This window comes from Dasypus novemcinctus, chromosome 9, assembly GCF_030445035.2.
Source record: "Dasypus novemcinctus isolate mDasNov1 chromosome 9, mDasNov1.1.hap2, whole genome shotgun sequence".
Taxonomy (NCBI): Eukaryota; Metazoa; Chordata; class Mammalia; order Cingulata; family Dasypodidae; genus Dasypus; species Dasypus novemcinctus.
The window spans coordinates 87,764,175-87,776,891 of record NC_080681.1 but is presented as its reverse complement, the minus strand read 5'-3'; the positions used below and the strand labels follow the sequence as shown (position 1 = coordinate 87,776,891).

The window sequence follows — 12,717 nt, the reverse complement described above, 5'->3', positions numbered from 1 at the left end:
ATTATGTTTGTAAACTGATCTTTTCCTTTGGGCATATTAGATTATATTGGATCAGTTGGGCGTGAGTCTCTGCCCCTTGGTGGGTGGGGACTCATAGATAAAAGGCATGGCAAAAGACAGAGTTAAGGGTTTTTGATGTTGGAGTTTTGATGTTAGAGTTTGATACTGAAGCCTTAAGCTAGAGCCCCAGGAAGTAAGCACACAGAAGAAAGAGAAGCAAGTCCCTGGAAGGGAGGAACCCAGGAAGCCTGAACCCTCACAAAGGTCGGCAGCCATCTTGCTCCAACACATGAAAATAGACTTTGGTGAGGGAAGTAACTTATGCTTTATGGCCTGGTATCTGTAAGCTCCTACGCCAAATAAATACCCTTTATAAAAACCAACCAATTTCTGGTATTTTGCATCAGCACCCCTTTGGCTGATTAACACAGACATCCATGTAGTTTATTATTAAAAGAATGAGGTAAATTTTATACATACTAACATGGAAATATACCCAAGATTCATTAAGTGACAACAGTAAATTGCAAAATAGAATGTATAGTGCAATCTTTTTATTTTCAAATACAATAATAATAAATATTAGTATATGCCTAGGAAACAACTTAGAGGAATACATCTAATAAACTGTCATCTTGGTGGGGGAGGTGATTATAAGAGACTTTCATCTTTTATGGAATACATTTCTATAAGGTTGTTTTGTACAATCAACATTACTGATTTAATGCATTACTTTTGTTTAAAAAATAAAAAATAAAAAGATTAGAATAACTAAAAACCATCTCTTCCCCTCTCCTATAATAGTAACTTACACTATGCAATGTGAGATAATACATAACAATAAATGATAACTGGAAAAGGGAGAAGAGAATGTAAAAACTGAGTAATTATTATAGCTATATAAAATTATGAAATGGAATAAAAACCAAAGGAATAGGGAAGCAGATGTGGCTCAAGTGATTGGGCTCCCGTCTACCATATGGGAGGTCCTGGGTTTGATTCCCAGGGCCTTGTGGTGAAGGCAAAAGCTGGTAGCCTGCGCCATGGAGAGCTGGTGGCCTGCGCCACAGAGAGCTGGCACAGCAAGATGATGCAACAAAGGGAGACATAGAGGAGAGACAGTGAGAGATGCAGCAGACCATGCAGATGAGGTGGCTCAAGCAACTGAGTGCCTTTCTCCCCCACCAGAGGTCCTGGGGTCAGTTCCCAGTGCCTCCTAAAGAGAAAGATGAGAAGACAAGACAAGCAGACACAGAAAGAACACACAGTGAATGGACACAGCAGACAGCAAGCACAAACAAGGGGGGTGAGGAAAGGGCAAAAAATAAAAATAAAAAAATAAAGATACTTCTTAAAAAAAAACAGAAAAACAAAGGAATTCTGCAAAAGTACTGATGGTTATTTTGGAGTAGAGGAATTATACTAGTGTTTACTCTTATTTTAAACTTTCTGTAATGTTATATTGCTTCTATAATTATAAAAAGAATATCAATAGAATATCAATAAAGCATAGCACACAATCTATCAATCTGTAATGATCCTGAGTGTCTTAAAACATTAAATTACAAATGTACAGAAATGCAAAGGCAAAAGATGTAGCCATTAAGTGAAATACACATTAACTGCAGTGTATTACCTGACCTTATTTCTTTTAAGTAAATTTCTGACAGGAGTTTGCTTCCTTGAAATATTTTCTTTCTGATAAAAGTTCAGGAAAAAAATTCTACCTTCAGTTAAAGATATGTATTCCACAGTGTAATTATGGAGACTTAAAAGGGCTTTTAGGGAAGCGGATGTGGCTCAAGCGATTGGGCTCCTATCTACCGTATGGGAGGTCCAGGGTTCAATTCCTGGGACCTCCCGGTGAAGGCAAGCTGACCCACGCAGCAAGCTGACCCAAGCAGAGAGCTGGTACAGCAAGATGACACAACAAAAAGATACACAGAGGAAAGACAATAGGAGATGCAGCAGACCAGGGAGCTGAGGTGGCACAAGAGATTGCGCACCTCTCTCCCACTCCAAAAGGTCCCAGGATTGGTTCCTATTACCACCTAAAGAGAAGACAAGCAGACAAAGAAGAACGTACAGTGAATGGACACAAAGAGCAGACAAAGGGTGGGGGGAGGGTGGGAGAAATAAATAAGTCTTTTAAAAAAAAAAAAAGAGGGGGTTTTAACCTGATTTCCCAAAATTTGTTATGGAGCCTCATCAAGAATTGAGCTTTACCATGACAAGAGAGTTGCCTGGTCTTAAGAGACCAAAGAAAACAGCACAGAACTTTTATTATAAAAGGTATTTTCACATAATGCCTATTTTCAGGATCTTCGGTAAATTTTTTTTAAGCCCCGAAGTTCATTCCTTTTAAATGCTTTCTTTGATAATATTTCTACTATTTCATAGGCATGAAAGATTTCAACAGCATTTCAGACTAACCGGAAGGAAATAAACTGCAACTTACACAGTTTACATAACACACATGACAGTTAAAATCGCCAATGACGTTCTGTTACTTATAAAATTCCCTAGCCTGACATTCATAGCCTTGCTCCACCAAAACTGGTCTTATCATTATCCCCCAGACTTAACCCACCTTTGAATGTAGCCTTCACTTCTTATCTCTGCTTAAATTCAAGGTAATCAGTTCTTATAGTACTACTTGAGCAGTTTCTTGGTACTGGACTACTAATGCCTTTTCAGATTTCCTATCTCTTCTCTCATGCCTCTTCCAATCCTTTCTCTACCTAGGCTAGGTAAACATTCCAGAACCTTCCATGTGTCATACAAGGTTCTTCCTCATTTGGCTCCTACCCACATTTTCAGTCTCATATCTATTCCTCTACCCTGCAACCAACTCCCAGCATAGAGAACTACCTTTTCACTTAAACGTCAGTGCCTATGCATGTCATATTCTTTCTGCCTGGTGTGGGCTTCCCAAAATCCTCCACGTGGTTCTCTCAGTATCATCTCGTGTGGGAGGTGTTCTCTGAAATCTCAATCTCCTTTTTCTTAGTTTAGATAATGCCTTGCAAAATCTGATACTACGATTATCACACAGTATTTTAATCATTGCTTATCTGTCTCTTTCACTGGAGTATGAACTCCATCAGCACTTGGACTCTGAATTCTGGACTCTGACTTATGAATTATGGCATACAAATTTTAATGCTAGGATATGAATCAAAAGTATAGTGGAGAAAAAATGATAAATAGGACAATGAGATTCCATACTCTTTACGTTAAAAAAAAATTCATCCTTTCATTCATTCAACCAATATTTAATTAGCACCTACTATTGGCCAGGCACCATGCCAAGTCCCAGACAATCAATGACGACAGTATAAACAAACATACAGAAAGAATACTGAGAGGATAGCATCTAAAATGTTAACAGTGGTTATTAACTCTTTGAATTTTGGAATTATGAATAATTTGTACCTTCTCCTTTAAAATCCTCTTTATCTTCTAATTCTTCCTTTTTTTTTTTTAAAAGATTTATTTATTTATTTAAATTCTCCCCTCCCCCGTTGTCTGTTCTCTGTGTCTATTTGCTGCATCTTGTTTCTTTGTCCGCTTCTGTTGTCATCAGCGGCACGGAAAGTGTGGGCAGCACCATTCCTGGGCAGGCTGCACTTTCTTTCACGCTGGGCGGCTCTCCTTACGGGTGCACTCCTTGCGCGTGGGGCTCCCCTACGCGGGGGACACCCCTGCATGGCACGGCACTCCTTGCGCACATCAGCACTGCGCATGAGCCAGCTCCACAAGGGTCAAGGAGGCCCGGGTTTGAACCGCGGACGTCCCATGTGGTAGACGGACGCCCTAACCACTGGGCCAAGTCCGTTTCCCTCTAATTCTTCCTTAATAAATATACTTTACTTTTATAATTACAAAAATTTTTTGAGTCCTCTCAAATTACAAATTCCCACCAATCAGAAGAAATATAAAACCAAGTAAATAATGTGCAAATTTGCAAACTGTACTAATTTGAGAGGGAAAACAATTTTTGAGGACTTTTATTCAGATTCTAATTACAGCTAATACAAAAATCAATTATGAAAAATATTCCAGGATTTCTACAGTGCTTAGTTTTGAAAAAGCTCCCACGTACACTGTCCAAGGAAACAATGATCAAAGATCAATACTACCTTAGTTTCTTATACTGCAGAAAGAAAATTATGTCATCCTATACTATTTAATGCAGACGACAATCTCTACAAATCTTGTTCAGAAGACAAATTAATAAATAACACCACATTTCACTTGTATAATGATTTACAGTTTACAGTTCACAAAGCACTTTGACCTTCACAATAATTGCTTCCTTAGTTCCAATGGATAGATTAAAAAACTAAGAATTGAAATGTGGAAGGCCATCCTAACCATGACTCAAAATCCAAAAGCCATAAAGGGAAGCAGACGTGGCTCAACTGAGAGAGCGTCTGCCTACCATATGGAGGATCCAGGTTTCAATCCCAGGGCCTCCTGACCGGTGTGGTAAGCTGACCCACACACAGTGCTGCCGCACACAAGGAGTGCCATGCTACACAGGGGCACCCCTGTATGGGGGTGCCCTGTGCGCAAGGAGTGCGCCCTGTAAGGAGCTACACTGCATGAAAAAAGCACAGCCCGCCCAAGAGTGGCGCCACTCACACAGAGCTGATGCAGGAAGATGACATAACAAAAAAGAGATGCAGTTTCCCAGTGCCACCCGATAATGCAAGCAGACACAGAAGAACACACAGCAAATGTACAGAGGGAGCAAACAACAGGGGGGAGGGGGAGAGAAATGAATAAAATAAATCTTTAAAAAAAAAAAACAAAAGTCATAAAATAAAAGATTGAGAGTTTAACTACATCAAAACAAAACTTTTGCATGAGAATAAAACAGAAGCCAAGTCAGAAGACAAATGCTAAAATGGGAAAAATATTTGCAATGCATGTCACAAAAGGTTTATCTGTTAATATATAGAGAGTCCAAGAAATCAACAGAAAATGTCTTAAAATTAAACAGAAAAACATATAAAGGATTTAAACAAATAATTTACAGAAAAGGAGATGTAAGTGACTCTTAAACATATAAAAAAGATGTTTAGCCTTAACATAATAAGAAAAATAAAAATTAAAACACTCTGAGGTATCATTTTTCTCTATCAGATTGGCAAAAATCCAAGTTTGATAACAGCTTAGCATAATGTTAACAGCCATGACCCCTGAAGTCAGACTTTGAATTTCTGCTATTTAGTAGCTGTATGACATGAGCAAGTTACTTAAATTTCTATTCCTCAGTTTATTCCTCTGAAAAAATGGAGATAATAAGAGTACCTCCCTCTAAGGTAAATTATTAAGATTAAATGAAATAATTATATAAAGCACTTAGAATACCTGGCACATAGTAAGCACTACATAATTATTAGCTACAATGCAGCTGATGCTGGTGTTGATGAGCAAACAATGTATAATGGAACAAATCCTAAGGAAGACAACTTGGCAAAATACTTCCTAGTTATAAACACATAAACCCTTTGACTCAGAAATCCCATTTCTGGGAATTTATCCCACAAAGACACTTACACATATGTAAAATAACATTCAAGGGTCTTCAATGCAATATTGCTTACTATATCAAAAGACAAAATAAATTCCACCAAAAGGAACTAGTTAAATAAATTATGATATAGCCATTCAATGGGATACTATGTAGGTGTTAAAAATCAAAAATAAAAAAAAAGAACAAAGAAGTTCTCCACGTACTGTCTTGAAATGTCTTCAAGATACAGCAGATGAAAAAACTTAATGGGAAAAGAAAGAGTGCAGAACAGTAGGGAACCATGGACTAACTTTTGCATGAATAATAAGATTTTATATTCATAGTTCTATTTGCTAAAGAAAGCCTATTTTATTTGCCTAAAGGAAGTCTAAAAGGGAAGGGGCAGGTATGGATGAATGGAAATGGGCATGGGAATGAGACTTTTCACTGTTTATACCTTTATATAAAACATAAATATATATTTTTATATTTAACTATTTGAATGTATCACCTATTGAAAAGATCAATTTAAAAAAACAAAAACTAAAGTTCACAGAGGATAAGAAATATGCCTAAAGCCAAACAGCTTACTAGTAACAATGTTTTTCCTTATACCACATTGCTTTTCTGAAATTTTCAGGAATGGATGAAAAAGTATCACAAGAAGGTTTTCTCTGAAACTACCACACCCTCTGAGGATTCAGCAGAAATAGCACTATAGAGAACATATTGAAGCCACCTCCACAGGATGACTTGGTCCAACACATTCACCATCACCCACACTATACAATGTAATAATTGGGCTTCATATACCGAAAAGAGATGAAATTCCCTTATCATAAGTTTCACATTCCAACACAACATTCATTTCCCATAACAAAATGAAGGGTATGACATTAAGAATATATCTACACTTCCACAAGGGAAAATGAGAAGAAAAGCAATTCAAAGTTCTACTCTAAAGCCAGAGAGTGAGCACAAGCAAATGTGTAATTCACTTTTTACAATTAACTAAAACCATAAGTACAAAATGTTATTGGGGATCCTGGTATTGAGAATTCCTAGTCCCCAGCACATATACCTTTCAACAGAATCAAGGCCCATCAGGTATCAAATCACAAAGAATTTGTTTGAGAGACCACCCCAAACATATATATGTATAAGATAATAGCAGTTCATATATTCAGTGCACCAGGTATCTGAGAATCTCAATGTTAATTCACATAAAAGCATCTGTATTATCTAATACTACTTCCTAACAAGTGCCAAGGAACTCCCAACCTAATTAGGCCCCTCCCTGATAAGCAGTCCCATCTATAGGATCTAATATCTCTTCTGCTCCATCTCTTGCTATGTTACTAGGCAACTATAACACCCATGTTTCTTTAAATATTTTTTTTCTGTTGCTGTATCCATATTCATGACATATACAACACACTTCACGGTCCCGTAACCTACTACTACTTCAATAACCTACCCTCCATTCCTCTTCAACAGCACATAATACACTTTTTTTGTCTTTACCTTGAAATACTGAATTCTGGGCTTTCCCACTATTTCCTATAAAACCTGATCTTCAACCACATTTTTAACTGTCTCCTTACTCTCCTAATACACTAGCTCCCCAGCAGATTTTACTTCTGATAATCCTGCTTTGACCCTCAAAATCAATCGCATCCCCCATACTATCACTAGCTGTGTAAAGTTTCTTCCCATTTTATCTTTCTGTCTTCCAATTCCATTTCTGGGGCATCCCAACCATCTTTTTGCTCTCCTACTCTTAGGCTGCTGGAGAAAGGGTAAAATCCATGCTACAGGGCCCCAATACAAATACATTATTTCTAACTTTAATTGGGCCCCCAATGCAGTCAGCAATTCTTTATTATTTTTAACCCTTAATTCAATCCCCTTTCATTCTCCATTGCAGATTTCTACTGGCACAATACTCCAGTCTGAAATTTACCACAATTCCTTCAGTCTCCAGAGATAACTGACTTCTCCACAAATAAATGAACACATTAAGAAAATAAGGTCAGCTGTTAAATTCCCTTACCTTCTTTCCATTTTACCACATCATGATCAATCTTGACCTCTTTCCTTTTGGTGTCAAAGAATGAAATGTTGGTACATATTTCCTATGTTCTAGGTAAACCTTCCCCTCAACTTATAAAAGTAAGTTTGGGGAGTGATTATGGCCCAAGCAATTGAGTGCCTGTTTCCCACATGGCAGTTCCTGGGTTTAGTCCCTGGTGCCGCCTAAAAACATTTTTTTAATTAAAAAAATTAAGTTTCACCCATGCTAAAAATAAAAATACACTCGAGCCATAGTAGAAAGAACACAGGTTTTGGAGCTTTTGGAGCTAGACAGAACTTGTTCAAATTGTTGCCTATAGTCTTCCCAATTATAAAAGAGGGGTACTGATACCTAACCACAAGACTATTGTAATCTATATAAAGCACCTTATGGCACCAGGAATATAGTATATTCTCAATAACATTTAGTTTCACTACTGACATTCTCCTTCACAACCACACTTGTTGAGAGAGTAGTTTCATTCAGTGTCTCCCATTTACTCCTCAAGTCTGTCAAAATCTGATTACTGCCATCACTGCCACCACCACACTATTAAATCTACCTTATAAAGGAAACAAGTGGCCTCCTAATTGACAAATTCAGAGCTTCCTCCCAATCCTCACTCTACTTAACTTTTGGAGCACGTGACACTGATGATCACCTTCTTGAAACCCGTTCTTCCTCTGGCTTCATTACGCCATTCTGTCCTAGTTCTGGTCCTGTTCTTTTAACCTCTTTTTCTCAGGGTCACTGCCCTTCAAACAATGATGCTCCTTACTAGTCAAAGCCCTTTTCTTCTCTTCTTTCAGTATATTTCCATACCACATTAAGGCTTCAAATATCACTCATAACATCGCCATCGAATTTCAAATTTACGTATTCAGTTCCAAACTTTCTCCCAATTTCCAAACCCAAATTTCCAGCTACCCACAGTGATATATGAAAAGCACCTCAAACTCAACTTGTTCAAAACCAAATTCATTACCTTCCCCCAAAATTGCAAGTTTCCTATTTCAATTGACACTGCCAGTCCATCCCATCAGCCAAGTCAGAAACCTTCTCACTAATTTTATTTTTGAAGCCTTTTGGAATTGCATGCCTTTCTCTTCATTTTCCTGCCACTATCCCAGTTTATCCCTTCACCTGGGTCAGTACATTAATTTCCTTCACACTGTCTTCACTTTCATTTTTCTCCACATTTCCATCTGAGGTAATCCAATCATACCGAACTTCTTACAAAATTGTCAATGGCTCCCCACACCTTCCGAATAAAGTCCAGATTCTTTGATAAGGCTTTTTCAGTAGTATAAATGGAAAGGCTTTAAAATTAGACAAACCTTAGTTTCATTTCTAGCTAAGTCTGAATACTGTCTTAGTTCAGAGAGAAGGGAAAAGGAGGAGACGGGAGACGAGGGCAAGGCGAGACAGTAATGTCTGAAGCGAATTAAGTATCTTTCGAGGAAAGAGTAAGTTTATGGGAAGTAAAACGAGAGAGCCCAGATCTCTGAGGGAGGAAGCGGTACTGAGCCGAGGGAGACTCTCAGGAGATTTGGAGAGCTGAGTTTATGAGGTGAGAAAAGTTCCTGAGAGGAGTCAGGGGCTTAGGTTCCTGGCCTCTAAAGGGGTAGAAGGAGGGTGAGGGAGTTGGTGGAGGGCTTACCTGTTCCGGGACCCTGAGGGAAGTAGAGAGAGAGGGGAAGAGGCGAGAAGGGGAGTTGCCCGAGTCACTGAACGGAGGACCTCTGAGAAGCAGAGGTGTCCCGTCGGTGCCGAGAGCCCCAAACGCCTAGGCTCCGCGCGGCCGAGGCGAATGCAGCAGACGCGCGCACGGGTCCGGGTGCCCCAGGTTTGTGCCCCACGAGCTCTCCTGGCGTTACCTGAGGCGGGACAGGGTAGCCAGAGGGGTGTCTGCGCGGGGAGGAGGGGAAGGCGGCGGCAAAAAGGGAACATAGTAGCCCTCACAGCTCGGTGGCGGCAGCGGCTCCTCAGCCCGCTGAGGCGGTGGGGGTCCCTCGCGCAGAAGCCGACGACTCGGCGGGGCTACCGGCAGCGGCGGCCGAGGAAGCTAATGCCATGTCCCCGCAGTCGGGGCCAGGAGGACGTTCCCGCCGGCAAACCGAGGAGGAACACTAGACACTCGGCTTGGCTCCCGGGCCGCTAGAGACTGAAACGCCAGCCCAGAGAGGCAGGCGGGCTGGGGGCGGGGCCCTCATGTGACCACGCCCCTCTCCGCGACTCTCCCCCAGATTAGCCAATCAATCGTCAATCCTTGATAAACGAGCTAGTAGAATTGTCCAATTAGCGTTAGGAGTTCCACGTGGTATGAAGATAGGCACAATGAGCATCCAGAGAAGCCAATCAAAAGCCCTAGACGCCAACTCTAGTGGACAAACGGAACCAATAGAAAGGTAAAAACAGAGGAGGCGGTGGGCGCGAAAGGCGGAACAAGTAGGAGGGAATACACCTGGGGGAAGCCCAAATCCAGGAACCTCTTAGGGGGCGGGACAGTAAAAACAAGATGGGTCAATCAAACTGCCAGATAAAAAAGACAAGCGACCGGTAACTGATAAAGTCAACTGAAAAAGCACTAGACCGGCGCGCATTTTGGGTTAGTAAAGGTATAGCTGACTAAGGAAAAGCAATATGAATGTGGCGTCCTGTGGGTTCTCACTATAGTGAGGAGGAAAAACGGAAACATAAATATTAGCAAGTTGAGAGTTTAAAAGCCAAGGGTAGGGTTAAACAAAATGCTGAGGGAGCAACCCAACTAGACAGATTCGATTTGGTGAAGACTTCTTAGAAGAGGTAGCACTTGAGCTGGCTTGACAATAGGGTTTTCAAAGAGCTAGGTGGAGAATAAGAATTTCTACTCAACTATTCATATATTTTTTAATGCTTCGTGGGCACGAGCAAGCCAAGGGAGTGTTTTCAGAGGCTTCCTGTACCAGCACTCCCTGGGGATAGACACCTTCTGTCAGACATCTTTGGACTTCCCTCCTGGAGAGGGGCATCTTGAAAGATGAGTGGGATTCGAATAATTGTAGTGGCGGTGATGTGCATTTCTGGTAGCAATAAAGCATAAGAAAGATGTTTGGTATGAGATGAGACTAGAGGAGGAAAAGGCTGAATGTGAGTTGGGCTTAATTTGTCAACTTTGTCCTTTCTCCTTTATACTGTGAGAACTGTTCAAGATTTTTGAGCAGGAAAGTAGCCTAAACAGGGCAATGTTTTAGGGAGATTAATTTGGTAGTTTGCAGGGATATCTGAAGGGAGGAAAAAAAAAAAACAGATCACCCCATACTGAATACTGATTATACACTTTGGATGGATTGTATGGTTTATAAACAACAAAAAATTAATAGGGTGGGTTGGGGGGAAAAATACACCAAATGTAAAGATACAGACTGAAGTTAGCAGTAATACTTTGACAATGCTTTTTCATAATCTATTACAAACGTTTCACAAAAATGCAAAGTATTTGTGGTGGGGTTATGTACAGGAGCCCTGCAAAAAAAAAAAAAGAGGTAGACTTTTATATGCTGATATGGAAAGATACCCAAGATGGATTGTTAAGTGATGTATTTCCATGTGTGTGTTTTTAACTGTATTGCACACACACAAACACACAAACACACAAAGGAGATCACCCCAGCCCGGTGCTCCTGGCCCAAAGCTTCTTTTGTACTGTCTCTACTATTCAACAAATCATGTGCTGCCACCTGGTGACAGCTGAAATACAATGGTTCCACCTTCCTATTTTGTGCTTCTGCGCTGGCACCCCAGCAAGTATGTCTCCCACAAAGCCTGATGCAATTTGGTAGATAAACAGGTAGCAAGCAAAAGTGAATACTGTAACTATGACAGGTGTGTCACTTGCCCAGTGAAAGGTGTCAAAGAGAGGGGATTCCTTAAAGCTGCCTCAGCAGGAAGATGGATCTTGATGGGGAGGGTTTTGTTTTTGTTTTTTCAAAGAGGATCTATTTGACCCTGGTCTGATTTCTAGCATTCAACTCTCAACAACCTCCCATTGTTGACAGGAATGAATTAAGGAGGAATGTCCTTCAGGTGTCAAGGTCCTTTCCTCATCACCTGTCTGAGAGTCAGGACAGAGCCTGATTGAAGGAGATAATTCCTGCCCAACTCACTTCAACCTTTTAGTATGCTTTATTTCAGGTAAGTTTTTTCTCCCTGGCTAGCCTAGGCTAAGAGCTGGGACCTTTACTTGAGCCCATTGTACATCTTAGCTCAGAGCAAAGATATACAAGAGACTGCTCAACAAACATCCAATTGGTGGATGGGATGGCATTATCTTTTGAGTAGATTTAGCAGTGAAAGAGGCTTATGAGGCCTCAGTGAGATGTTGCTGCTTCTAAGGAAACCCTGGACTGCACTATCTAGAACACAAAATGTAGGTAAGGAGAAAGGAGATTCCCTGAGTCTTCCTATGAAGATACACTTTCCAGAGGGAAACCAAACGGTGGAAGAATCAGAACTGTTAGTCACAAGGCTTTTTTTTTTTTAATGAAATATAATAGAGAATACCAGAATACATCACACCTAGTAAGAATAACTACTCAATCATGAGATTTGGAGTTCAGTTAATAAATATTACATATGTGTATTTACTTGGTCACAATGTAAACTATTTTTTACTGAAGGTGGTCGTCAAAAAATTCTGAAAGTCACTAGATTAAAGGCAGAGAGACTGAAAGAAGAAAAACCAGGGAGGAGGCTGCTACAGAAATGCAAGCAGGAGTGTTAAGGGTAGAGAGCCTCAAGAGCTGAAGCTGGAAATGAGGAGGGAAACCCTCCTATTGCCCAGCGCCAGGGCCCACCAGAATGCCTCATACTCCTCTCCCTACAGCACTTACTGCCCCAGAGCAGTGTTCCACTCATTCTATCCTCCAGATTGGGAGCTTCCATCTCCTGCCAGGTTTGGCTGATCACAGGGCTTACCCTCAGAAGTCTAGCCTCGGGGCTATATTCAGAAGGTATAGCTATTCATGTCTATGAACTGGAAATTGAAAGGCAGAGGTGGAAGGAAGCAGCCAAGTAACAAAAGAAAAGGTATAGCTGAGTTTATCCCAAGTGGATACTGAGTCAGAGAAAACACATCAGG

General features: G+C 40.5%; 1 protein-coding gene across 9 annotated transcripts in view; it reads right to left on the bottom strand.

The window, feature by feature from the left end:
* TESK2 (testis associated actin remodelling kinase 2) overlaps nt 1-9,781 on the bottom strand; it is a 174,474-nt gene extending 164,693 nt beyond the window's left edge. For 2 of the 9 annotated variants that reach the window (XM_071217478.1, XM_058303685.2), the window contains exon 1: nt 9,259-9,777. The gene's annotated coding sequence lies outside the window, so the exon portion shown is untranslated. Of the gene's footprint in view, nt 1-9,258 lie in introns of all 9 variants that reach the window. The other 7 variants (XM_023590630.3, XM_058303686.2, XM_071217481.1 and 4 more) reach the window with 7 other exon arrangements.
* Nucleotides 9,782-12,717: the final 2,936 nt, after the last annotated feature.